At 39.3% G+C, this 26,083-nt stretch overlaps 1 pseudogene; it reads left to right on the forward strand.

The window, feature by feature from the left end:
- On the forward strand, positions 1 to 26,083 carry LOC115575633 (myosin heavy chain, fast skeletal muscle-like; annotated as a pseudogene).

Raw genomic sequence — 26,083 nt, forward strand, 5'->3', positions numbered from 1 at the left:
GATCTCCCAACTCCACCAGAGACGCCAACGTTCAGTTGATTTCGGAACCAGCTGAGGTAAAAGATTTCACCATAATAAACTTTAAATCTCCATAATCAGCTGGGCAGAAGACCATAGCTATGTCATGTCAATATGTTAACACTATTGTGGACTTCATCTTTTCAGTCGCCACTAAAGTGCCACCATGAGCACAGACACAAAGATGGAGCAGTATGGCCCGGCGGCAATCTTCCTCCGGAAGTCAGAGAAGGAGAGGCTTGAGGCACAAACCACTCGTTTTGATGCCAAAACTGCCTTTTTTGTGGCTGAGCCTACGGAGATGTACCTCAAGGGTAAACTTGTAAAGAAAGAGGGTAGAAAAGCCACGGTGGAAACCGACTGTGGAAAGGTAAGTCATTCACTATTTTACTTTTTTCAACAAAACAACTCAATTTCCATCTAAGACACCATGTGTATACAAGGATATCATGTACATTTATTTAAAACAATATCTTAGTAAAACATTCAGTTAACTATTTGTTGATCATTGTATTTTAGGCTCAGACAGACACTGTGAACAACAATGTGATCCATGTGATTAACTTTTCTGTTTGAAATGATTTCTTAGTTGAATACATTATACTGTATTTGCTGTTCAGATGATCACAGTAAAAGAGGATGAAATTCATCCCAGGAACCCTCCCAAGTATGACAAAATAGAGGACATGGCCATCATGACCCACCTCAATGAGCCTTGCGTGTTGTATAACCTCAAAGAGCGTTATGCATCATGGATGATCTACGTGAGTTTCCACACTATGCTAAGTTATTGTACATGTAAATATGTATAGAGTATGTGTACCTACATGGAAATCAAACAAAATAAAAATAAAATCACACTATGTTTATACTTTTTACTATTTCAGACCTACTATGGACTGTTTTGCGTTGTCGTGAATCCCTATAAGTGGCTTCCTGTATATGATACTACATGTGTACAAGCATACAGAGGCAAGAAGAGGATTGAGGCTCCACCCCACATCTTCTCCATCTCTGACAATTGCTATCAGTTCATGCTCACAGGTAAGATAAAAATATCGGTGTTGGAAGTTAAACACACAGAGGTAAAATCTTCCATTGATATTTATTGAAAGAAAAAGAAGACTCATGTCAAGCATTTATGTTTGTGTTTCAGATCGTGAGAACCAGTCTGTCCTGTCCTGTCCTGCTATAACTTTATTGACTTAATGATGATGAAGCAAAATCTTGATAATATGTCTTGTGTACCCCAGTGGAGAATCCGGTGCTGGAAAGACTGTCAACACCAAGCGTGTAATCCAGTACTTTGCAACAATTGCAGCTATTGGAGGTAAAAAGGCTGAGGCACAAACTAGCAAAATTAAGGTGAAATTGGTTGTGTAAGATGAAAGTGTTTGTCAGGGGGAAAGTTAAATTGAATGTGTAGCTCATGTAATTCAAATCTTCTCTTGCAGGGCTCAAATTGTTGTAGCCAACCCTCTGTTGGAGGCCTATGGTAATGCCAAGACTGTGAGGAACGACAAATCCTCTGGTTTTGTAAGTACTGTAAGAAATATCTTGAGAATTTTTTCGTTCCTATATTTAAAAAAACTGATGATATTAATGATCTGGCTGTCAGGGTACATTTGCAAACTGGCAAACTGGCTTCAGCTGATATTGAAACATAAGTTTCAATTATGGTATTCATCACTATCCATTTAAATCATGATCTAGGCTTTGATAAAGTTAGCAATTTAAATGTCTTCTTAGATCTAATGGAGAAGTCTCGTGTCACCTTCCAGTTGTCTGCTGAGAGGAGCTACCATATCTCCTACCAGCTGATGACTGGCCACAAGCCTGAACTCTTGGGTACGTTACTACACCAATTTTAAACGAGACAATATATAAACAATATAAAAAAAACATCAAACAATACTATATACTTCTACTGTCCTCCTCTATAGCCTCTTCTGATCACCACCAACACCTATGACTACCCAATGATCAGTCAGGGTGAAATCACTGTGAAAAGCATCGATGATGTGGAGGAGTTCATTGCAACAGATGTAAGAAAACAATTTAGTTAAAGAGATAGTATACAGGGGAAAATGTTTAACATTTAACTTTGCTTAATCTACTCTGCAGACTGCTATTGACATCTTGGGTTTCAACGCTGAGGAGAAATTGGGCATCTACAAGCGGACCGGAGCTGTGATTCATCATGGTGGCATGAAATTCAAGCACAAGCAACGTGAGGAGCAGGCTGAACCAGATGGCACTGAGGGTAATTTCTAAAATAATACACTCTCATTATGCAAGCCTTCTGGTGTGTAAGATACTACACAAGTCAGTGTGTATTTATAATTCCATGATGGATGGGTCATGTTAATGACCAAACACAAAAACAAAGTATTCCTTCATTCATTCGTTTCTTATAACTTTTTTATTTCTCTCAATCAGAGGCTGATAAAATCGCCTACCTCCTGGGCCTGAACTCAGCTGATATGCTGAAAGCTCTGCTACCCAAGAGTCAAGGTCGGCAATGAAATGGTGACCAAAGGTCAGACCGTCCCACAGGTAAAAAGAGTGGGTGTTTGAAAGGGAAATGTTTACATTTTCAAATAGAAAAATCACACTCATAAATCCCCACACTTGAACTCTTATATTTAGGTCAACAATTCTGTCAGCGCTCTGTGCAAATCCATCTATGAGAAAATGTTCTTGTGGATGGTCATCCATATCAATGAGATGCTGGACACAAAGCAGGCAAGACAGTTCTTTATTGGAGTGCTGGATATCGCTGGATTTGAGATCTTTGATGTAAGTTTTAGAAAATCAACCTTTCTGAGAGATTCAAAAGTTCAAACTTATTTGGAATGAAACTAAATGCTTTTCTATAACTACAGTTCAAGAGCTTGGAGCAACTCTGCATCAACTTCACCAATGAGAAACTGCAACAGTTCTTCAACCACACAATGTTTGTCCTGGAGCAAGAGGAGTACAAGAAGGAAGGTATTGTTTGGGAGTTCATTGACTTCGGTATGGACTTGGCTGCCTGCATCGAGCTTATCGTGAAGGTAACATACCACTTTGTTAAATTAGATAGATTTCTCCATTCAAGTACAAATGTTTGTTTCCTCAGGTGATTTTTTTTTCTTACCATGAAATATAAATTCTTCTCAGCCAATGGGGATCTTCTCCATCCTTGAAAAGGAGTGCATGTTCCCCAAGGCCTCTGGCACAACTTTCAAGAACAAGCTACATGATCAGCATCTTGGCAAGACCAAGGCCTTTGAGAAGCCAAAGCCTGGAAAGGGCAAAGCTGAAGCTCACTTCGTTCTGTTTAACTATGCTGGCACGGTGGAATACAATATCAATGGCTGGCTGGACAAGAACAAGGACCCCTGAGCAATTCAGTTGTTCAGCTTTACCAGAAATCTTCACATAAGCTGCTGGCGTTACTGTATGCAGCCATGCCTGGAGCTGACGGTAAGAAAGAAAAGTGAGCAGAGTATATACAAACTCTGTATACCCTGTAAAGATGTTTCAACCTCCTATTTTCTACTGTTGAAGATAGTGAGCATTGGAAAGTTACAGGCAGTGCAGTGACTTTGTAGTGAAAAATCGGTGTGTCTGTTTCAATTGAGTTGGACCACCTGAGAAACTGGTAACTTCTCTGTGGTAAAATATTCATTTCGGAATTTTTTAAAAAGTGAAATCAACATTCCAGAGACAAAAGGTTATAACAGTTACTGCTGTGTAATCCAATGCCAGTAATAACATTCAGTATTTTGCAAAACACTGGCTGCTGGTTGAAATTGAAATAAAAAAATACACATTCAACATGGAAGAAAACTTGAACCACTTACTGCAGTGTATTATTATTATTATTATTGTTGTTGTTGTTGTTGTTGTTGTTGTTGTCATTATCATTATTATTATCATTATTATTGTTCGGTACCATTAATAAAAATGTCATGTTTTGCAAAATAGAGGCTGCTGGTGGTGGTGGCAGCAAGAAGGGAGGCAAGAAGAAGGGTGGTTCCTTCTAGACTGTGTCTGCTCTTTTCAGGGTATGTATTGTTTCATATTTTTGGACAACAAATAACAATCTCATCTTGAAATATTGATGAGCTATTATTTTGTGATACTCATCCACAGGAGAACTTGGGCAAGCTGATGACCAACTTGAGGAGCACTCACCCTCACTTTGTCCGCTGTCTGATTCCCAATGAAACAAAGACCCCAGGTAAGAAGCACATAACCCAGAATTGTGCACTGTCTGTCACATGGTCGTGTAAAGAAGCGTTTTGATACAATGAATTTGCAATGTGCAGGTCTTATGGAGAACTTTTTGGTCATCCACCAGCTGAGGTGTAATGGTGTGCTGGGGGGCATCAGAATCTGCTGAAAGGGCTTCCCCAGCAGAATCCTCTACGGTGACTTCAAGCAGAGATGACTGCAGTTTTCATTATAGGCAAGCCAGGTTGATTTCCGTAGAGGTATTAAGAGGGTAAACACCAAGAAAAAGTGGGAGGAAGATGAAAGGAAGTATTGAATGCCAGTGTCATCCCTGAGGGACAGTTGTCCCGGTTGTCCTAATATATCCATCATGCACTGAATACTAATTTGCCCCACTTGATAACATAGGTGTTCTTCAAAGCTGGTCTGCTGGGTACCTTGGAGGAGATGAGAGATGAGAAACTGGCTGAGCTGGTGACCATGACTCAGGCTCTGTGCAGAGGATATGTCATGAGGAAAGAGTTTGTTGAAATGATGGAGAGGAGGTAGGATCATTTTACTGTACCCTAAGCTGTACTGTCCAATTACGTAGTTGATATATATTTTAAATTGTTAGACCTAGAAGTTCTACAAAATAATGTTTCTAAAGAATTGACATTTTCTACATCCATCTCATTTTTCCAGGAAGCTATCTACTCTATCCAGTACAACATCCATCCATTCATTCATGAATGTTAAGAACTGGCCATGGATGAATCTCTACTTCAAGATCAAGCCTCTCCTGAAGAGTGCCGAGACTGAGAAGGAGCTGCAGCAGATGAAGGAGAACTATGATAAGATGAAAACAGACCTGGCTACTGCCCTGGCCAAGAAGAAGGAACTGGAGGAGAAGATGGTTTCCCTGCTGCAGGAGTAGAATGACCTGCAATTCCAAGTGGCTTCAGTAAGTAGGAAAGAAAGGAAGTATAATGCTATCACATATATGCTTCACTAGTTGTACCATGTGGCTTAAATTATCAGATATCTAGGTGAGATAAGAAGAGGCCACTGACTTCTATTACCAGAGGAAATATCAATCTTTTCAAACTTTTAAATGTATCATATGTAACGCCCGCCAATGTAATAATGTCTGCAAACATAATAAATCCACAAACGTAATACAAATCTGCAGCATTTAATGTTATAAACCCACAAATGTAATAAATTTTTCCACAAACGTAATAGCCGCAGCCTACTACAAACGTAACACGGAATTTCCCACAAATGTAATAACTATGACGTTTGCAGGGATTTATTACGTTTGTGGGGAAGTGAAAATCTTTAATGTAATAACGTCGCACAAATGTAATAATACAATGAATAATGGTTGTTGTTTGTTTGTTTGCCTATACACCTACTAATACTACTGACTGAGGGTGCAAAATCCAGCTGCTGACTCTCCGCAATCACACAACGGATAGTAACGTGAGGTTGGAGGGTTTTCCCCCAAACACCTGTTAATTGACAGCGCTGAATAGAGTTTACTGACAGAGGAGACAGATTGTGGTTGACAGAGGGAGATAGCTAGCTTGAAAAAAAAAAAATTCTGTGGAAAACATCGCCTGACATTTAAATTTAAATTCCCATTGGCAATAGAAATCTGAAAAAATCTGGATTCATTGCTCATTTGTGAACACAACACATATCAGTCTATAGGCAAGAATCTAAAGGTTTATTAATTCAATTCAGATTCGCTTTATTGGCATGAATGCCACAACAACAATATTGCTAAAGCACCGAGAACCACGAAAGAGTAGTAGTAGTTATATTTGCTGTGTGTGTGTGTAATAATAATAACAAAATTCAATCATTAAAGACACCTTCTAGACATGTTTCAAGGTGTAGCCTATAAATACTTTTCTTTGAATAATAATGTGACTGATATAGTTTTTCACACACAAAAAGTTAAAGTAGGCCCTTATCTTGTTAATATGTCATCCCAAAAGCTTGAAACTCAAACATTAAAGTGTAGAAACAATATGAAAAACACATTTTTGAGTGGGGAAAATCAATAGACTTGGCAGGTAGTGATGCGTCAGGACTTCTTTGGTTCAGCACCACGGACAGCGGTGAGAGAGAGAGAGATGATCCTCACTAGAACGGCCAAGACAGTCATTTTGACTGTTTTCAAATTTATATGTGCAATAACTTTGTTGAATATAAAAATGCAATACTGCTGTTACATGACTATTCCTGAAAGTGTCTGTATTTTAATTAAGGTGTATAGGTGCCCATTTCCGCCTACCATTTCTCCCGCACGTTCGCAAAAAGTTACACACATAACATCTGTGGACTCTCCTTACAAAAAGTTATTAAAAGAGTTTTGATATTCCAAACAATACTCAAGTTATGAAATAACAACTTCCTGTACATTTTGCTCAAAACACGAAGTGTTGCATATCTCCACAATGGTCTGTCTCAATGACATGAAACTCAGGTAACTACTTCCCTATGAGCCACTAAGGCTCTGTGCAAATTTTTGGCTGATGACCACTAGGTGGCGCTCTTTAAATTGAAGTATTTTATATCTCAACATCGTTTGGTTGGATTAAGACAAGACTTGGTACAATTTAATTTTTGCCAATGCCCTCCTGAGGACAGCTGACAAACTGTCACCAATCCACCACTAGGTGGCGCTCTGGTGGCATCAAATATTTGTCACTGTACCCACGCCATAACTATTATGTCAATGAAATTCATAGGCGTGGTATAGACTGGCCCCTGCAACTCACACACCAAAAATGACCAGCAGGTGGTGCCAAATAACTCCTACATAATATGGCCCACATTTTAAAACCTTATATCTAAGTGCTCCTGAAATTTAGCTGAATTGTGTGATGTAGGCCACGCCAACTTTCGTGGTAAATTTCCATTCGCAAAATCTCCAAAAATCAAAAACATACTTTTTCGATTTCACCCATTTGCACCAATCTTTGCATGAAGCATCTCTGGATCCTCTTAACAAAAAATTATCAAAACAATTTAGATAGTCCAAAAAAATGCCCAAAATATAAAACAACAAATTCCCGCACATTATGTTCATAACAGACAGTCTTGCATATCTTCATCAAATACAGTCTGATTACCACAACACTTTTGTCAATTGTGTTCCATGGCCCGATGAGGCTTTGCACATAATTCTGTGCAAATTTCCCAATACATGGCACTTTTATGACTAAATGACGAAAGAACTGCCCGAATGCTTTCACTTTTGAGTGGACAGGCTTTCTCCACCAGAGGGCAGTGCTGCCTTGCTAATGGATACAAACCTCTGTTTAACAGTCTGTAGGGTCACACAGTGTACTCCTCTCATTATTTGTTCTGTATGTACATTGCAGGGAGTTCTTCTGACTTCAGCGTACATTAGTTAATACTGGCAGGAGCAGGCAACCAAATTATAAAGGAACGATTTCCTCGACGTAATGTGTTGCGGGAACAAGCCCCAACGGCAGCATGCCCCGACACGCGTGGACCGGAAGGGTCCGTTCATCGCTTCTTGCAGCTTTTTATTTAGAATATCTTTTTATATAAATTACACAAAAGACAAAGAAAATATTATATGTTTTACCTATTCCTGCCATAAGCGATCATATTGACCGCATATCATTTCGCAGGGTTTCATTGTTAAATTTTTTGGGCAGTTTACTGCTTTCATTGGTCTCCAGCTGTGCGTCTTTACAAATTTACTTGTAAGTTCATTATTATATAGTTGTATTATTTAGCCTGGTTGGCACCATGGGCAAACAAAAATGGGAGTTGCCCCCTCTGTGAAACAGCAAGCGGAGCTGTTCAACATGAAGCTGCTGACTTCAGGTGACTCTGACTGTGTACCAGGGAAAGCCGAGGAAGAATGTCTGCATTCTGAGCACCGTGCACACAGCTGTGGGCACCTTTAATGGGGCGAAGGCAAAGCCAGAGTGTATTATGTACTATAACAACACGGAGTATGGCATGGACGTCCCAGACCAGATGGCGAGGGCGTACTCCGTCAAAGGCGGTATGCGAGGATGGCCAGTGGCGGTCTCCCCGACCTGGCTGGGATCAATGGTCGCATCTTATTCAAGGAGCGCACCAGCAGCAGGAGAGCCCGTAGGAAGTTCCTGCAGCAACTGGCAGCGGAGCTGAGGGCAGAATACATGGAGGGGAAAGGGGCCGCGCGACAGTTGGCACAAGGGGGGCAGCAGCGGAAACAACCACCGCAGCAGCAGCAGACACAGACACGGAGGCAATGCTGGTCCGAAAGAGCTGCAAACAGAACAAAACATCGGACACTTGAAATGCCACAAGCCTGTGTGTGGAAATTGTGTGAGGAGAGCGGCGGTAATCTGTGTAGATGTGTGACCATCGATCGCAACGGCTCTTTTTTGTTTTTGTTTTAGATCAGCTCGTTTCCAGCTTTTCCGATTATTTTTTTAAAATTATTATTATATGTTATTAAGTGTTAAAATAAAATGTTTCATAATCAAATTAGTCACTTTTAATTGTTAATTTCCGTGTTCTGAGTTTTCTCTATTAAAATCTTGTGTAAATATATGCAATAATTACGGTTTACTATGTGTGATGCTATGAATATTGATAAATGTAAAATTAAACTTGTTAGAATGTACATTTTGGTGTTATTTATTTATTTATTTTTTAAATATCATGACACTATGAATGTATTCATCACTCAATTGGGTATTTACACTGAACAAAAAAATAAATGCTTTTGTTTTTGCTCCCATTTTTCATGAGCTGAACCACTAGCGGAACAAATCAGAGCCGGGGTGGGGCAATTGACAGGGCCCTTTAAACCCAAATAATAAAGCTCATGATAACATCATTTTACGACATACACATGCCCGCAACAGCGGGGCTTACAAGCTCCGGCACCACGGAGAGCAACTATGTCATTTGGAAGTCCATCAAGCAGACGTGAAGTATAACAAACCAAGAGAACAGCAAAATCATTAGGCTACATGAATATTTCAAAGCAGTTCAGCACCACGGATAGCGACCGCATCATTTTGACACCCGCTTTAACTATTTCAACTCAGAGCCTGTATCAGTAGCTATAAAGTTTAGTAAAACTGGCACAGCGGCCCACATGTTCACAAACACAATTTCAATATGAAGTAGCCTACTATAGGCCTACTCACCACTATTTGAAGGGCATACGACGAGCCTTGCGCTCCGCGAACTTATCCACGATGCTCTGTATGTCCATTTTTTCTTTGCTCTCTCATTCTCTATGGACAACATGGCAAGTCCACTCAGTCTCTCCTGTCCCACTGTGCTCCTCAAGTGGTTTTTAATGAGTTTTAACTTGGAGAATGAGTGCTCAGAGGTTGCAACAGTGACGGGAAGAGTCAAAAATAAAAGGAGGGCGGTGCAAACATCACTGAATGTAGAAGTTACTGCTGGGTGGTTGACAAGGAGCATTTTTGCCAGATCCGCAACAGACTTTTGCTTTGTCATCTGGTCCCTGAAAGAGCTTTGCCGCTCCACTTTTATGTTTATATGAAGTGCCACTCATGTTAACTTAGTCCGTAAAAATCTGTTGACAAGTGACTGATGATGACGTTGGTGGACGGTTGGTGAAGAGTTTTACCCAAAATACACTTGAAGACAATATCGGTGATCCACTTGTAAATTTGCGCGTCATAGAGTTAAATGTGAGAGTGACAATAAAGCCAGTCATGCAGCACAACATTTTATTCAATATTTTACACCTACTACATCACTAAAGTCAGTCGGTCTTGTAAAGTTTTTAGCAACCATGACTCAGTCCTGACTGGGGCAACCTATATAACCCCTGTATGAATCTGCATGACAGATGATATTAAGCAGGCTGTGCCCATACTCCGGGCTCCTCTGGGCACAAGTCATGGGTTAGCCCGCCTTCTCCAGCTCTCTTGAGCCGTGGTAGAGGCCAGCTTCCTCAAGTCCTACCTCCTATCTGGGCCCCTCTGGGGCCAGGGGCGTGGATTATCTCGGCAAAGGAGAAGTGCTCACTAACACAGATTTAGACAGAATTGTTAACGATATTTGAGAGAAATGGATCTATTGTGTATATAGAAAAAATTTTAGATCTTTGAGTTCAGCTCATGAAAAATGGGAGCAAAAACAAAAGTGTTGCGTTTATATTTTTGTTCAGTGTACATGAAAGATTATAGCATTAAAAATCTAGTAATCTCGCTTACAGCCGTTCTAGTGGTGTTGGAATTCCGGCCCTTCTAGTGTTAACAAGAAGCATTTTGCTTATGCAAAGAAATAAATCTGTTTAAACTAGATATTTATATGCCACAAAACAATTTTAAAAAGCGGGGGGGGGGGGTCCGTTGTGTGATAGCGGACAGTCAGCAGCTGGATTTTGCACCCTCGGTCAGTAGTATTAGTAGATGTAAAGGCAAACAAACAAACAACAACCATAATGACCATTATTCATTGTATTATTACATTTGTGGGAAGTTATTACAATAAAGATTTTCACTTCCCTATAAATGTAATAAATCCCTGCAAACATAATAGTTATTACATTTGTGGGAAATCGTGTGTTACGTTTGTAGTAGGCAGTGGCTATTACGTTTGTGGAAAATGTATTACATTTGTGGGTTTATTACATTAAATGCTGCAGATTTTTATTACGTTTGTGGTTTATTACCTTTGCGGACATTATTACATTGGCGGGCGTTACAATCTTATGTTCATTATGTACAATAGGAAGTCGATAACCTCTCTGATGCTGAGGAAAAATGTGAAGGGCTCATTAAGAGCAAGATCCAACTCAAGGCCAAACTCAAAGAGACAAATGAGAGACTGGAGGATGAAGAGGAAATCAATGCTGAGCTGACTGCCAAGAAGAGGAAGCTGGAGGACGAATGCTTTGAGCTGAAGAAAGACATTGATGACTTGGAGCTCACTTTGGCTAAAGTGGAGAAGGAAAAACATGCCACAGAAAACAAGGTTTGAATTGTTTTAAATCCACATTCATTTAAACACAGACCATGTCAATATAATGTGATGGAAATTATGTACTTCTCACATCATTTTAGGTGAAAAACCTGACACAGGAGATGGCATCTCAAGATGAGTCTGGTATACATCTGGTACTGATCTAGTGCTTCGTTTGAGGAAGTACTGGGGGGGGGGGGGGGTTTAATCTCCCACACGTGTGTTTTTTGTTTTTTTTGTTTCTTGATTGTTTGATCTCGAGCACTTTTTTCAGATTGACATTGGGGGTTAAACATATTTCTGTGACTATCTCAGGCATGCATTTGTCTATTTGAAATTTGCTCAATTATGGTTGATAACTCAACAATTAAACTCTGCTCATGGAATGTACACAGGATCCAGAGCCCTGTTAAATGGAAGAAAGTTCTTAACTTTCTAAAGAGGGAAAAGTTACAGGTTTCATCCAGGAGTAATGAAGAACACCAAAAATTAAAGAGAGATTGGGTTGGCCAGATATTTTATTCCTCCTTTACATCGAGGGGTATAGGGGTTGCAATTATGATCCATAAAGCCCTGTCTCTTACTGCAGTGAAGGTCAAGAGTGATAAACTTGGACGTTATATGGCAGGGGTACTCAAATACAAATCTTAAAGGGCCACAAAGATTTTTTTTCAATGACTCAAAGGTCCATGTATTGAGGTCGGTCAGGCCACATGCAATAATACTGTAATATTCAAAACAAAATGTCCTTTTCATTCAAAACAACAAGAAAAATACGAACTAAAATAAAATGTAATTTCCATTTTAACATAAATTAAAGTACATAGTTGAATATTTCCTCTTTTTGTTTGCCTTCAAACATTGTGTCCATCACTTCAGTCATGCATTCTTTTATTATTTCTGCATATGAGAATGACTTCTTGTGCTTACCCAAAATCCACACCACTCTAAGTGAGCACTCTGCTGCTTTTTGTTGTTGTGTCATAGATGTGAAAAGAATCCTGCTTGCAGCTTGATATGACGATTTCAGTGCATTTATTTGTGTTGTTCTTACCTCTGAATTTTGAGGAAATGTCTCTTCAAAATTCCTATGCTTCGTCTCATAATGCCGTTTCAAATTGGACATCTTCATCACAGCTTCACCTGGCATATTGTAACGCCCCTTGTGGACTGTGGCGCAATGAGTCTTGGGTATTCTGTTGGTGTTGGTGTAATTATGGTGCGTAAATGTGTTTGTGAATAAGATGATATGTAAGATGGTTGTGGGTTAATTCACGTCGTTTGTTCTATGGTTAAATGGTGCTGAGTTTTAACAAGGATGATAAAAGTTTTAGCACCGTGAGTGAACGGGTGTATGCCGGGAGAGAGTCCCCATCTGTTAAGCTATTAGTATGCTCAAAGATTTGTGATGAGTCTTTGGCTAGGACTTGTTAAACTACATTCAGCCAACTCCTTATTATCGCTGCAGTGTTAGGTTAGGTACGTGGGTCTTGTCCTGGTTGGAGGAAGAAAGAAGGCAAATTTAAAGTCCCTACTTCTATGTCCCGGTATACACGTGCTGACCAAATCTAAACACATAGTGAAGGAATAACATTACAGAAGTCTCTCCTAATGTGCTTTGGGAGACTGCTAAAGCTGTGTCTAGGGGCATTACAATATCTTTTTCTGCTCATCTCAAACACAAGAAGGAGGCAGAACAGCAGAATTTGAAATCCCTGTTTTTTGCTAAACACAGAATGTGTTAGTTTGGGAATAAGTCCAGTAAATACTTGGCAAATTTAGTTAGGACTAGGTCTGACTCACAGGCTATTATAGCAATAAAAGATGAGACAGGTAAAGTTGTCCATTATAGTAAGGATATCAACAGATGCTTTCAGGTGTTTTATGAATCTTTATATAAATCTGAAACTGAGCCTCAGTCTTAGGCCCTGATGCAAAACTTTCTGTCAGCCCTCAATCGACCTCAGGCTTCTCAGACCAAGAAAGATCTGTTAACCAGTCCCGTCTCACAAGAGGAAGTCATTGCTGCTATTAATGAACTGCAAAATAACAAGGCCCCGGGGCCCAATGGTCTGACTCCTGAGTTTTTAAAATCTTTTCAGAGCCTTCTAGTTGACCCTCTGCTTAAAATGTTATCCCACTCATTTAATCCTAGCCACCTCCCAAGTATTATGATGGATACCAGCATTTTGTTGATTCTGAAGAAGGGCAGACCATCAGAGGTTGCTCCTCATACAGACCAATCGCTTTGCTTGATGTAGATAGAGAACTTATTGCAAAAATTTTAGCTTGAAGATTAGAGCATGTCCTTCCAGACCTTATTTTGATGGACCAGACTGGTTTTATTTTTGGATGTAATTCCTGTAATAATATTAGGAGACTGCTGAATATTATTCAATGTGGCACAAATTTGAAAGCCAAAGCTGTCGTAGTCTCTCTCGATGCCGAGAAGGCTTTCGACAGAGTCGAGTGGCCATATAAACTGAATGTCCTCTCTAAATTTAATTTAGGAGATAGCTCCATTAAATGGATTTCTCTCTTATATGATTCCCCTCGTGCATCTGTCATTTCAAATGGTTCGAAATCTCCCACATTTTCAGTTATGCGTGGCACTCGCCTGGGCTGCCCAATCTCTCCTCTTCTGTTTGTGCTGAGGTATCTGGAAGGCAACACAATCTGATTTTTGAATTTACTTAGTGTAGATTTAGGGCTGGGCGATATATCAATATAAAACTTATATCGATATATTTTTGAAATGTGATGTGGAATTAGACCATATCGCATACATCGATATAGTTCAAATTTGCGCTGTGATCCTTGCTCCGGGCAAACCGCTACACTGCTCCCCCCGCCCCTCCTCCTTCATGCACAGAGAGGGGAGGGGCTGGAACAGACACTCCGGCACTCTTCAACAAACACTTTGGTGGCTGCCGTTGCCCCGCACTTTGGCCTTGATACCCCGTGAAAAAATATCATCGCACGGCCACCGGTCAGCGTAGCGGGCTTGCCCTGAATTACAGCCACCTGAGTGCACAGTAGTCACTCACAGTAACTTCAGTGAGTCCGCGGTTCGCGCAGGTGGAGTCTCATCATCACGATGATCTCACGTGAAAGCCTCTCAAACAGCAGCAGCGTCTCAAAACAGAAGTACGAAACTTACAGCACAGCGAGCGAGCTCAGCCGGTTTTGACATGATACGTAACTGACGTATGTGGTAGGATTTAGTCCGGTAAAGTTGGAAATATATTCACAGATTCGAACTTCCCGGATCAATAACTCATAAGTGAAACCTTGTTAAAACACAACTGACGGCTCTTTCCTACCGTAGTACGGTAGACAACGAGCTACAACCGTATGTTAATCAAAACGAGCGTCTGGACATTATCTCTGGTCTGTATGGTCAGCCAGCTGTGAGACGAGGGCGCAGGGACCGTCTACAAAGTGCAACACTGAAAAGAGAAACTACAAAAAATATCCAATAACTTCACTATTATTCAGAGTGTAGTGCCACCAAAATCATTCCACACATCAGTGGTCTCCTGCTGGTTATTCTACAATTTTTTTGTTTGGAAAAAATGTGCTTTGCCATAATTTTGGGGAATTTCTATTTGGGAGAAATATTCAATAACACTAATATTCAGTAAGGTGTCACAAAACTCACCTCACTCTAACCCTACTTAAAAAAACTGTTTTGTAATGTAACATTAACTTGATATTGGTATTTAAAAAATGTTTTAATACATAATCCATGTCTTATTATAAATTAGTATGTTATGGTATCAGTCTGAAAGGTAAATCAACAAATTTTACTCAGTGGCCTTTGTGCCCCTGACAAAAAAAAAGTGAAGGCCAAATGGACTTGCCCCTAAAATGACGAAATTCCCACCCACATGTCATATTTGGCTTTGATTTTGACTTAACATTTGCTCTCACTTTGGATATATATCGTATATCGATATTCAGCCTAAATATATCGGGATATGACTATTAGTCCATATCGCCCAGCCCTATGTAGATTGAATGATGACTAATTGTTTCTCCTCATGTGAGTTAAGGAGTGCAGACAGAGTGAGGCTCACAGCTCCAGGGGTCCTAAAGTAGTTTTTCAACTAGTGAGGGCTAAAGGTTAGCAGACGGCAGGCCATCATAAAGTACTAAAACCTGAGGTTGGCCCCCGCCAAATGGTGGGAGATGCCCAAACGTTTATGTTCCTGTAGAGGGATGGGGAACCCCTTTGGATCATTTTGGGGACAAGACCTACAGTTGACCGCAACCAGGTCAGATGAGTTAGGGGAGAAGAGTAGGGTAACAGGTCAACTCCTCTTTTAGTCTATTGGATAATATGCCAAAAGGACCAATTAGAACAAGTGGGTGTTTACTGGAAAAGGGGCTCTAAAGGCCGGTGCAGGGAAAGAGAAGGGGGGTGGCACTTGGAAAACCTCCTAAGAGCAAAGGCTGAGGTTTTGAGGGAGCAGAGGGCAAGCATTTTGGCATTGTTTTGTCCACAGATTTGATAATATCAGAACGCGGCCGCTTCTGACCCGAACTCAAGGCGCTAGATTCTGTTTTAATAAAGATTGCTTCTTCACTCCATCCAGCCTTGACTCCGCAGACTCCTTTTATGATCAAACTACAAGCCGACACCTTAAGGAAGAGAAGCCCAGAAACCACAGTGCTCACTGTAAATGACCTTTAATGTGATAATTGTTTCTAAGATAATGTTGTTTTCATTTAGTTTACTGATATTCTTTGAAGCCAGGTTATTATTTCATTAATTATATCAGACGCTAAATGCGGGACTTTTATTTTGAAAGCGTCTCACTGTGAACCGAAAGCATCCGTGTTCTTGTGTCTCATGTGTGTCTGCATGTTGGAAGTGTGCCCGCATGGTGTTTGCGGAACATGATGAAAATGATGATTCTGTTTACTTAGCACCTGGCTGATAAAGGGCACAAGGTTTGTTGTCATATCGCTTCATTACATGTTTAATGTTTAGTTCATATCACGGTAACTTTTACGGTTTGATCTAATGTGTTTAAGCTAACAGGATCGCTAATTAGCATTAGCTCAGCTATCCTGTCGGTACAGAGGAATGGAGATGAGGATGGTCATTTCATTTGTATGCTTATTAATATAAAGACACGCATTTTGTGTTTTGTATTGGCTTTAATATATAAAGTTCAAGGTTCATAGTTAATACAAATACTGGTTAAAAGTTGTATTTTAAGTTTAAACAATACATACACCTCTCTAATAGAGGTTGTCATTTGAGTTAAAGCAGATTAAAATGTGATTTTTCCGTGAATGTAACAGTGATTGAAGCAGCTAAAAGAAGAACGAATGGTTTTATTTTGAGTGAATTTATGATACAATAAGGTCATGGAGGAAAATAATTACATTTATTTTTATACCTTTTTTCATAGCTTGTACGAAGGTGTGTTCGAGTGTACAAGGTTCTCGCAATAAACGCTTTGGACCATCAGTTAGAGAGTCTTACCATTATTCAGCCTGGGGTTGCTACACTCGCCATTGAGCCCTTGGCAGAGGCGATAAGGAGCGGTCCTCAGGTGGCTGGCATTACTATAAATCCCCAAAAGCACACCACTTCCCTTTATATGGAAGACGTGTTGCTCTTTCTAAGTAACCCTGAGAACTCTATTGTCAGAATTGTTGAAATTATTAAAATCTTCGGCCAGTTTTCGGGCTACAAGATTAATTGTTCAAAGTCAGAGGCTATTCCCCCAACCCTTCATACCCCCGGGACCTCTTCTAGTGCTGCCCCTTTTAAATTGTCACCTTTAGGGATCGTCTGTCTTGCTATACATATAACTCCCTCCCTCTCTGGTCTTTATAAAGACAATTTTAAACCTTTATTCCGTAAAATTAAAGAGGATCTGGCATGCTGGACCAGTCTTTCATTATCTCTTATAGGTAGGGTAAACCTTTTTAAGATGAACATACTTCTTCTGACTAGAAAGTCACTCTCCATCCTACATAGTTCATTATCTACCTTTTTGTGGAGGAACAAAACGGCCAGATTGAAATTACAAAAGTTACAACTTCGCCTAGGAGAGGGAGGGTTGTCACTGCTAAAAATATTATCAATTGGCTTGCCTCGGCCGCTATCTCTGGGAATGGTTTAGAAATTATCCAATTGGCTTAGCATTGAGGCCACCCCTTTGGATCCAATTCCTCTTTGTAATATTTTGTATGTTTCTAAAAAACTGGTATCGAACAAAGTAAGGGGCAATTTTTTTGTTTCAAATGAATCCCTTACAATAGTTACTTGTCACCCAGTTTTAAGGTAACCACTGTACATTTCCCCAAACCCATCCCACCCCATGGTCCCAAAGTCCCACAATAAAAAAAGAAAAGAAAAACACAAGACAAAAAACAAAAACAAAAACAGATACACAAACAAAAGTAGAATTAGACAAGCCTACAGATGTATATACACATAAAAATATATACATATATATTCACACATAAAGGCCTATATTTGGTTCAGGGAATTTCTCAGGGCTCAGGGAATATCTGTATCCTCTTCCGTCTCACATCAAACAGTTTAGATAAATTCCTAATCCTGTGATTTATTATTTCCATTTTATATATTTAATTAAGTCCTTCCATTTGCTTAGTTGAGGTGCTGCTGGTTTCAGACAGTTTTTTGTTATCTGCTTAAGTGCAGCTAGTCGTAAAATTCCAAAGAGATACTTATCAGCTTGCTGAGAGAGAGGCTGTGGTGTTCTACCAAGTAATAGTTGCTCAGGCCCCAGAAAGAGTTGGCATTGAAATATGGAGTCCATAGCTTCACATACTTCAATCTAATATTGCTGCAAAACTGGACAGGAGAAGAATTTATGGGTGTGGTTGGCTTCTATCTCACCACATTTTCGCCAACAACTTGGTGTTACCTCCTTAGAGTACTTTGCTTGAATAACAGGTGTTATAAAGGAGCGTAGTTGGATTTTTCAAGAGTGCTCTCTCCAAATGGTTCAGCTTGTGGTTTTTTCCATGTATTATTACTTATCTCCTTCCATATTTCTGGTGATATAGTTAAGTTCAGTTCCTTCTCCCAGCTGGTAATTACTTCGCAATCTCTCCCATAAATATTAGGTCCTTTTGAATATCCTTTGGTTTTGTAACTTTTACCCAGGTCATTATTGTATTTCTTATACATGTGTTCTCAATGTTTTGGGTGTCATTGATAGTTATTTTAGCAGATATATTCTTATTCCAATATTTACCCATTTGTTGAATTTAAATTTCTCTCCACTTTGCTACTGAGAAGTTACAAAGCCAGACGGTGACAGGTTTGACTAGAGCAGCATAGTAATAATTAATTACATTTGGGAGAGCTAGTCCCCCGTGTAGTTTGGCTGTTTTGAGCATCTTAAGTTTTATACAAGGTTTTCTTTCTCCCCAAGTAAATGTAATAATAATTTGATCCTGTTGAATAAAGTTCTTTTTTGGTATATAAATTCGCACATTTTGAAAGAATAATACAAATCTTGGTCAAATGTTTGTTTTCATAATCTCAATTCTCTCTGTTATTGTCAGTGGGATCAGTTTCCATTTTTGTAAGTCTTGTTTAATTTGACTCTCAATTATATTGATAAAGCTTCTTAAAGTCTTGGCAAATGGTCACCCCTAAGTATCTCAGTTTATTTTGTTGCCATTTTAGGTTATATTTAGATCTGATCGTATGTGATATTGGCTGCCCAACTATCACTGCTTCTTATTTATCCATATTTAGTTTATAGTCAGACATTGCACTGTATTGTTATATTTCCTCCATAACTACCTCCAGGGATTGTGATATATTAGGTAGAGGATCAAATCGTCCGCATATATTGCTAAATTGTGCTCAGTTTTTACAGTTTTGTCTTATTCTCTCTGCAAATGGTTCCATGGCCAAAATAAAAATTAGGGGGGAGAGAGGGTCTCCTGGCCTTGTTCCCCGAAAAAGATTGAAAGAATCTGATATTATACCATTTACTCGTATTCTTGCCTTAGGTGTATTATATATCATTCTTAACCAGCTGATAAATGTATCATTAAATTAAAATGTTTGATACACCTCAAATATAAAAGACCAGGAGACCCTATCAAACGCTTTTGCATCTAGCTTGAAATACTTTATAGAACACATTTGTGAATCCATCACTTCCTGGACATTTCTAATTTTTTGTCTTTTTTATAATATCATACAATTCTGTATCCGTTATTGACTTAATTCAATTATTATTTTGATCTTCCTTTACTTCTGGCAGAGTAATATATTCCGAATACTTTTGAATTTTTTTCATCTGATTTTCCTGTGTTTCCGGAGTATACAATTTTTTCTTTTGCTGTTTCTGATCCTTTTATTAACATATTACCAGTTATATCTTTAATTATTAAATTATACTAGCTTTATTATTCTGTTTTCGTAGCCTCCATGCTAAAAGTTTCTGGGCCCTTGGTCCACTGTCATAATATTTTTGCTTGGCAAAGGTAAGTGCCCTTTCTACTTGTTCCATATCGAGGTAATCTATTCTTTTTTTAATTTGATCTATTTCATCAAGTATTTGTTTGTCTGATCTCTATTTATGTTTTTCGTGAATTATTGTCAGTTTACTTACCAAGTTATTTCTTTCCTTTTCTCTTTGCTTTCTCTTAAGTGAAGAAAAAGCTATTATCTCCCCTTTAATGACTGCTTTAGTTTCCTCCCAAACCATTAGGGGGGAGACTTCTCCATTATCATTAATCTTGATATATTGTTGTTGCTATTCTATTTTTAAATTTGATATAATTTGAAAGAGAATTGTTTAATCTCCAATTTGATACCTTTTTCTATTGCCAGTGTTAGCTCCATAGATATTGTGGCATGATCTGATATATCTATTTTGCCAATAGAGCTTTGTTTTACTTTTTCTAAATCTGATTTAAACATAAAGAAGCAAACTAGTCTTGAATATTTATTATGGGCTTTTGAGTAATAAGTATAGTCTCTTTCATTAGGGTGTAGTTTTCTCCAAACATCTATGATACCAATTTCTGCTTCTGCCCTCTTTAACAGTGCTGATGTTTTCTCTGCTTTATGTTTTATGTTATATTGGCAGTCTAGCTTTGGATCCATAATCAAGTTTAAATCTCCACCCATTATTGTTGTCCCCTTTGCCTCTGAAATATTTAATGATATCATTTTGGCCATTAACTCCGGTCCTTGCTCTGGTGGATTATATATGTTTAACAGTGTTACTTGTATCTCCTTCAACCTTCAACTAATATATATCTCCCATCCTTGTCTGCAAGAATTTTTCCAACCTGGAATGGGATATTCCTTCGAACTAGTATTGCAACTCCTCGTTTTGCAGAGCAATGAGATGAGGAAAAGACTACAGCTTCAGCAGTTCCCTCTAGTTTTACATGTTCCTCTTTTGATAAATGGGTTTCTTGAAGGAATATTATATCCCCCCCTCCCTTTTTAATTTTAACAGTATTTATTTTTAAGGGGACATAACTTTTTTATCATCTAGTTTCTTCCCCCTATACAGGGTCCCCACCCTTCCCTTCCAAACCAGACAACTTAATACAACTAATTACCTTAGATTTCCTTTCCTGCTGATCATCTGACTGAGCCAAATCCCATAATCCCCTCTTGTACGAACCACCTGAACAAGCAAAAACAAATAAATGAATAAAGATAATTGTAAAAGAAAATGTAACCTGACCTCCATTTATGCTACCACCTCCCATGGGTAGCTTTGCGTTTTCCATGTGTACATCACATGGATACTAGGGTCCTTACAAAATTGGAACCCTTCCCTTGGAAAAAAAGACAAAAAAACATTTGCAGCACATGGCTGATGAGCATGTCAAATGAGCCTACTTTGGCCCTTCCCCTCGGCTAGGGTTTAAGATGATGTTGGTCCACCCAATCGTTTACACTTTGTTGTAATACCACTGACAGTTGACTGTGGAATATTTAGGAGTGAGGAAATTTCATGACTGGACTTGTTGAACAGCTGGCATCCTATCACAGTACGAAGCTGGAATTCACTGAGCTCCTGAGAGCGACCCATTCTTTCACAAATGTTTGTAGAAACAGAGTGCATGCCTAGGTGCTTGCTTTTATACACCTGTGGCCATGGAAGTGATTGGAATACCTGATTTCAATTATTTGGATGGGTGAGTGAATACTTTTGGCAATATAGTGTATATACATATATACATACATACTGTATACATACACATATATATTTAAAAAGAAAAGAAGCTTCAATAAATAAATATATATGTTCTTTAATGTTGTCAATAAAACAGGTCTGTTAAACTGGTCATTTACACTAAACATATTATTTTTATCCCCTATTTTGCTAAAAGTACCTTTCTCTACCCCCCATACCCTCCAGACATAAATCCCCTTAGACGCTAAACAGAGTTAACACAAATAAATAAATAAATACCTCACAGGGGGGAGAGAGAGAAAGAAGAATAAATAATGATAATTATTATAACAATTGTAATACCACTACTAATAATAAAATAGGAAGAAATAAAATAAAATACATAGACATAAGTAAATAAATAAATAAGTAAAGACAAAGACAGACAAAGAATGGAATAAAGAAGAAAAGAGTAGTGGGTCAAAACCATTTTATCATCTACTCCAAATTACTGATTCAGCTCCGATTAATACCTCAGCTATATTTGTTTGGTTCTCTCACTCTTCTATAGAAGAAGTACTGCAATACCCTGAGCCCCGAAAACTGATAACCAGGTTCTAAAATGCTCTGTCTACTCCAGCAGAGGGCACTGGTCATCTTAAATTGCTGGGGGGGTGGGGGGTGTAAACAAACTCAGATAGTGAATGGAGTGAGGTGTGGCTGAGCTCATCTGGCTGTTTGTCCACCAACAAAGTTAAGGAATCTCAATTCAAAATGACTCTACTGCTGTACTCTCCTAGACACACTCTTAAGGTTGTCTGATTACAAACATAACAAACTCCCTGGATGAACTCCAAATGCATTCTTTACAGTACACACACACACACACACACACACACATGCACGCACATACACACACACTGACACTGACACACACACACATGCACACACAAACATTATTACACCAGCACATATGTCAAAACATACAGTGCATTCAGAAAGTATTCAGACCCCTTTAAGGTAAAGGGATCTGAATACATTCTGAACACATTGTATATCCGTTCTTAGATCAATAAAAAGCTAAATTAAATGATGTAATCACTATCAGCTGTAAATAACTTTAATCAGTGGTGGAAAATACTGGTGTCAGTCACTTGGACACCACCTGTTTAAATCAGTCTGTGTCCTAAGAGCTAACTCAAAAGAACTCAACATAAAGGAAGAAAAAAGTTGAGAAAAGATAGATTTCTAATAGGGGTTTAGTGTATCAATGTGAATATGTGTGGATGCCACTTGCAGTTCTTGCAGTCCACATATTGCTTGTTAAAACCAGACTGCTTGCTGACTGTATGGAGTCTTTCACTATTTTTTGTGCTTCCTCATACAGTTTTGGAATTTCACCTGTGATCATGGATTTCCGACTAGGGATCTGGTATTGGGGATCCACCACCTTCACAAAATGACGGAAACCTTGATCGTCTACCATTGAAATGGGTTGCAAGTCTTTCACAATCATTTGGGCTAGGCTCCTTGTGATCTCTCTGGCTCTTTGAGACTCATCTGAAAAGGATAAAGTTTTCACATCACAATAGGGAAGATTAAACGTATTTGCTATATAGAATATTAAGGATTTGATTAGATATTAGGGCTTTACAATAAACTGTCAAATAATCATTAATAATAATAATATAGAACCATAATAAAATAAGGATTTATACCTGGCTTAATCAAGTGTTCAGACTTATGAAAATATATGCATGTTCACACATAGGCTATACATTTTGCATAATTACTTAATGTACAACTGTTTACTGTATATAATTATCCTCTTCACCTGAAGTGTGTTCCGTAAAAATTAGATTGTGATCATAATATTTAAGGATTTGCTAACAGACAACACAAGCATTGTCTTTATCACTACGCTGGCAAAGGTAACAGTGCTGTATGTACCTGGATACACTTTGCCTTTTTGCAAACTCTCTCGCAGGGTCTTTTGCCGGAGAGCGAGTGGTGCAGGAGACTGGACATTCTCTGCAGCTTGTCTTTTCTCAAGCTCACTGTGGCTCTCAGGATGTGTGGTCTTCAAATGTTTGAACAAGTTAGTAGTATTGCTGCTGTGTGCAACTTTTTTGTCACACACTAGGCACCTTGCCGTAACTTTGTCAACTGCCTAAAAATAACACCACACCGCGCTTCGTTTTCTGTCTGCCATAGCCGACTCTTCCCTCTTTGTTTCCCCGAGTCCCGTATTCGTGCTGGCTGACGGCTGTGTGACAAACAAAGTGTGTGTGCGCCGTCGGCCAGGCCGGCTGAGTCGCACGTTTGACGCTTGTTTCCTTGTCATCATGTGACACGGGCCAGCTCAATACACCGCCAGGTACGGGGGTTACCCCGTACATAGTAATTGAAGTAAGCTATCCAAAACAGTTGAAATTGATGCATGCACCCCCAATTCTTATTTGTTATTTGATATCGATATTTGTTTAAGAAGATCGATGCCAAATGAGTAGCGTGTGAGTATCAATATATCGATACCACAGGATCGATACGCCTGGCTAGGCCAGGCTGCCTGCTGGAGGGAGGAAGAAGGCGAGCGAGGAGCCTGAGATAAACATGCGGGAATTAGTTATCAGCAAACGGGCACGCCACGAGAGAGTGTCCCGCAAAATGATCAGGGCGATGGAGAAACAAATGTACGCCACCGTGAGTGACAGCAGAGATGAGGAGTTATCTGTGAGTGCTGGTTGGCTGAATCGTTTCACATGCAGAAGACAACTATTGCCCAGCAGGATGCCGGAGAATTCACCGAGAAGCTGGCGAAGTTTGTGACATTTTCATCACGGATTTTTGAGAGGAAGGAATTAAACGCCTGTCCCAAATTGCCGCCTGTCCCAAATAAACGCCTGGTCTGTTAAGTGATTGAAACAAATAAACGCCCCGACTATTATTTATTTTCCCTTCAGTGTGAGAGACACTATTGTGACCGCGGTGAAAACATTTTATAAAAAATATAAAAGAAAAAAAATTAACATCTTTGTTATAACTTAGGCGATAAAAATAAGCATCTTCTGTTTATCTGTGCAGTGTTGATTTAGTTCGGGAAATTCCGAGACCGCAATAAAACATTACCGTCAGCTCAGAGTTCATCATCTGGGACTAGAAAATCCTTTCTGTTGCTAGGTCGTTACCAAGGGTTGGATTATTTGCTGGAGTGGTAAACTGCGTTCCATTACACATATGAGTCTACTGACGTGACTGATTTTGTTTCAGTTATTAGTCAGACCCCATGTGTTTCCATGGAAACGCGACGCACACTCGCAAAAACCTTTGAAATTTGAGAGCAAATGTCCATCAACATGGATATATTTTGATTATACATTTTTGTTGGTATTTGTTGTATAATCGCAATATTACCCTTGAGGGTGTGCTTAATATTGCTTAAATAAACACTGCCTATTCTTGTACAATATTCAGAACACCAGTCTTATGAACACCAAGAAGAAACTGGAGGCTGACCTCGTCCAGGTTCAAGGTGAAGTTGATGATGCTGTTCAGGAATCAAGAAATGCTGAGGAGAAAGCCAAGAAGGCTATTACTGACGTGAGTTAACACCTTCAAGAACCGGTCTGCTTGTACGTGTTCAATAAATGGTGATTTCTTTTTTGTGAACAAACTGTATTTAGAGACTTTTTATCATTTAAGGCTGCCATGATGGCTGAGGAGCTGAAGAAGGAGCAGGACACCAGTTCTCACCTGGAGAGGATGAAGAAGAACCTGGAGGTCACAGTCAAGGACCTCCAACACCGTCTGGATGAGGCTGAGAACCTCGCCATGAAGGGTGGCAAGAAGCAGCTCCAGAAACTGGAGTCCAGGGTATGAACTGTATATAAAAATTCATAATAGGTAGTTTTTGGAGGCACATCACTTTTATTATGCCTTTTATTATTTCAACTAAAATCTTTGCCTGGAAGACTGATATATTATTTATCATCACATTACAGGTACGTGAGCTGGAAAGTGAAGTTGAAGCTGAGCAGAGACGTGGAGCTGATGCTGTAAAAGGGATTCGCAAATATGAGAGGAGAGTGAAGGAGCTGACATACCAGGTAAGCCGTACTGAAAATCTCCCCTAACCTTTAATTAATTCTCTAGTCTTCTTCACATACTGTATAATCTTGTATCTGTACAGACTGAGGAGGACAAGAAGAATGTGAAAAGACTTCAGGATCTGGTGGACAAGCTGCAGCTTAAAGTGAAGGCTTACAAGAGACAGGCTGAGGAGGCTGTAAGTCAAATACATAATGTGGCACATCACTGACAGCTGATTTAATAATAACATCACTATTAACTGTCTTGTAAGTACGCCAACATACCTGTAAACACTTAACAGGAGGAGCAGGCCAACACCCACATGTCCAGGCTCAGGAAGGTTCAGCATGAGTTTGAGGAAGCTCAGGAACGCGCTGACATTGCTGAGTCCCAGGTCAACAAGCTGAGAGCCAAGAGCCGTGACGCTGGAAAGGTATGTTTGTTTTTAAATTAATTTGATGCTGTGAACTTTCACTGATGACAGTGTGAATCAATATCACATCTTAAATGATACCCAAATAATAATAATAGATTTTCATCCCTCTTTTTTTTGTCTGATTCTGCTGAGTAAGTGTCATCATCCTTTAGGCCTTTCAACAGAGTTCATAAAATATGAACCATGGTTGGGGTTT

Source organism: Sparus aurata, chromosome 23 (assembly GCF_900880675.1).
Source record: "Sparus aurata chromosome 23, fSpaAur1.1, whole genome shotgun sequence".
Taxonomy (NCBI): domain Eukaryota; kingdom Metazoa; phylum Chordata; class Actinopteri; order Spariformes; family Sparidae; genus Sparus; species Sparus aurata.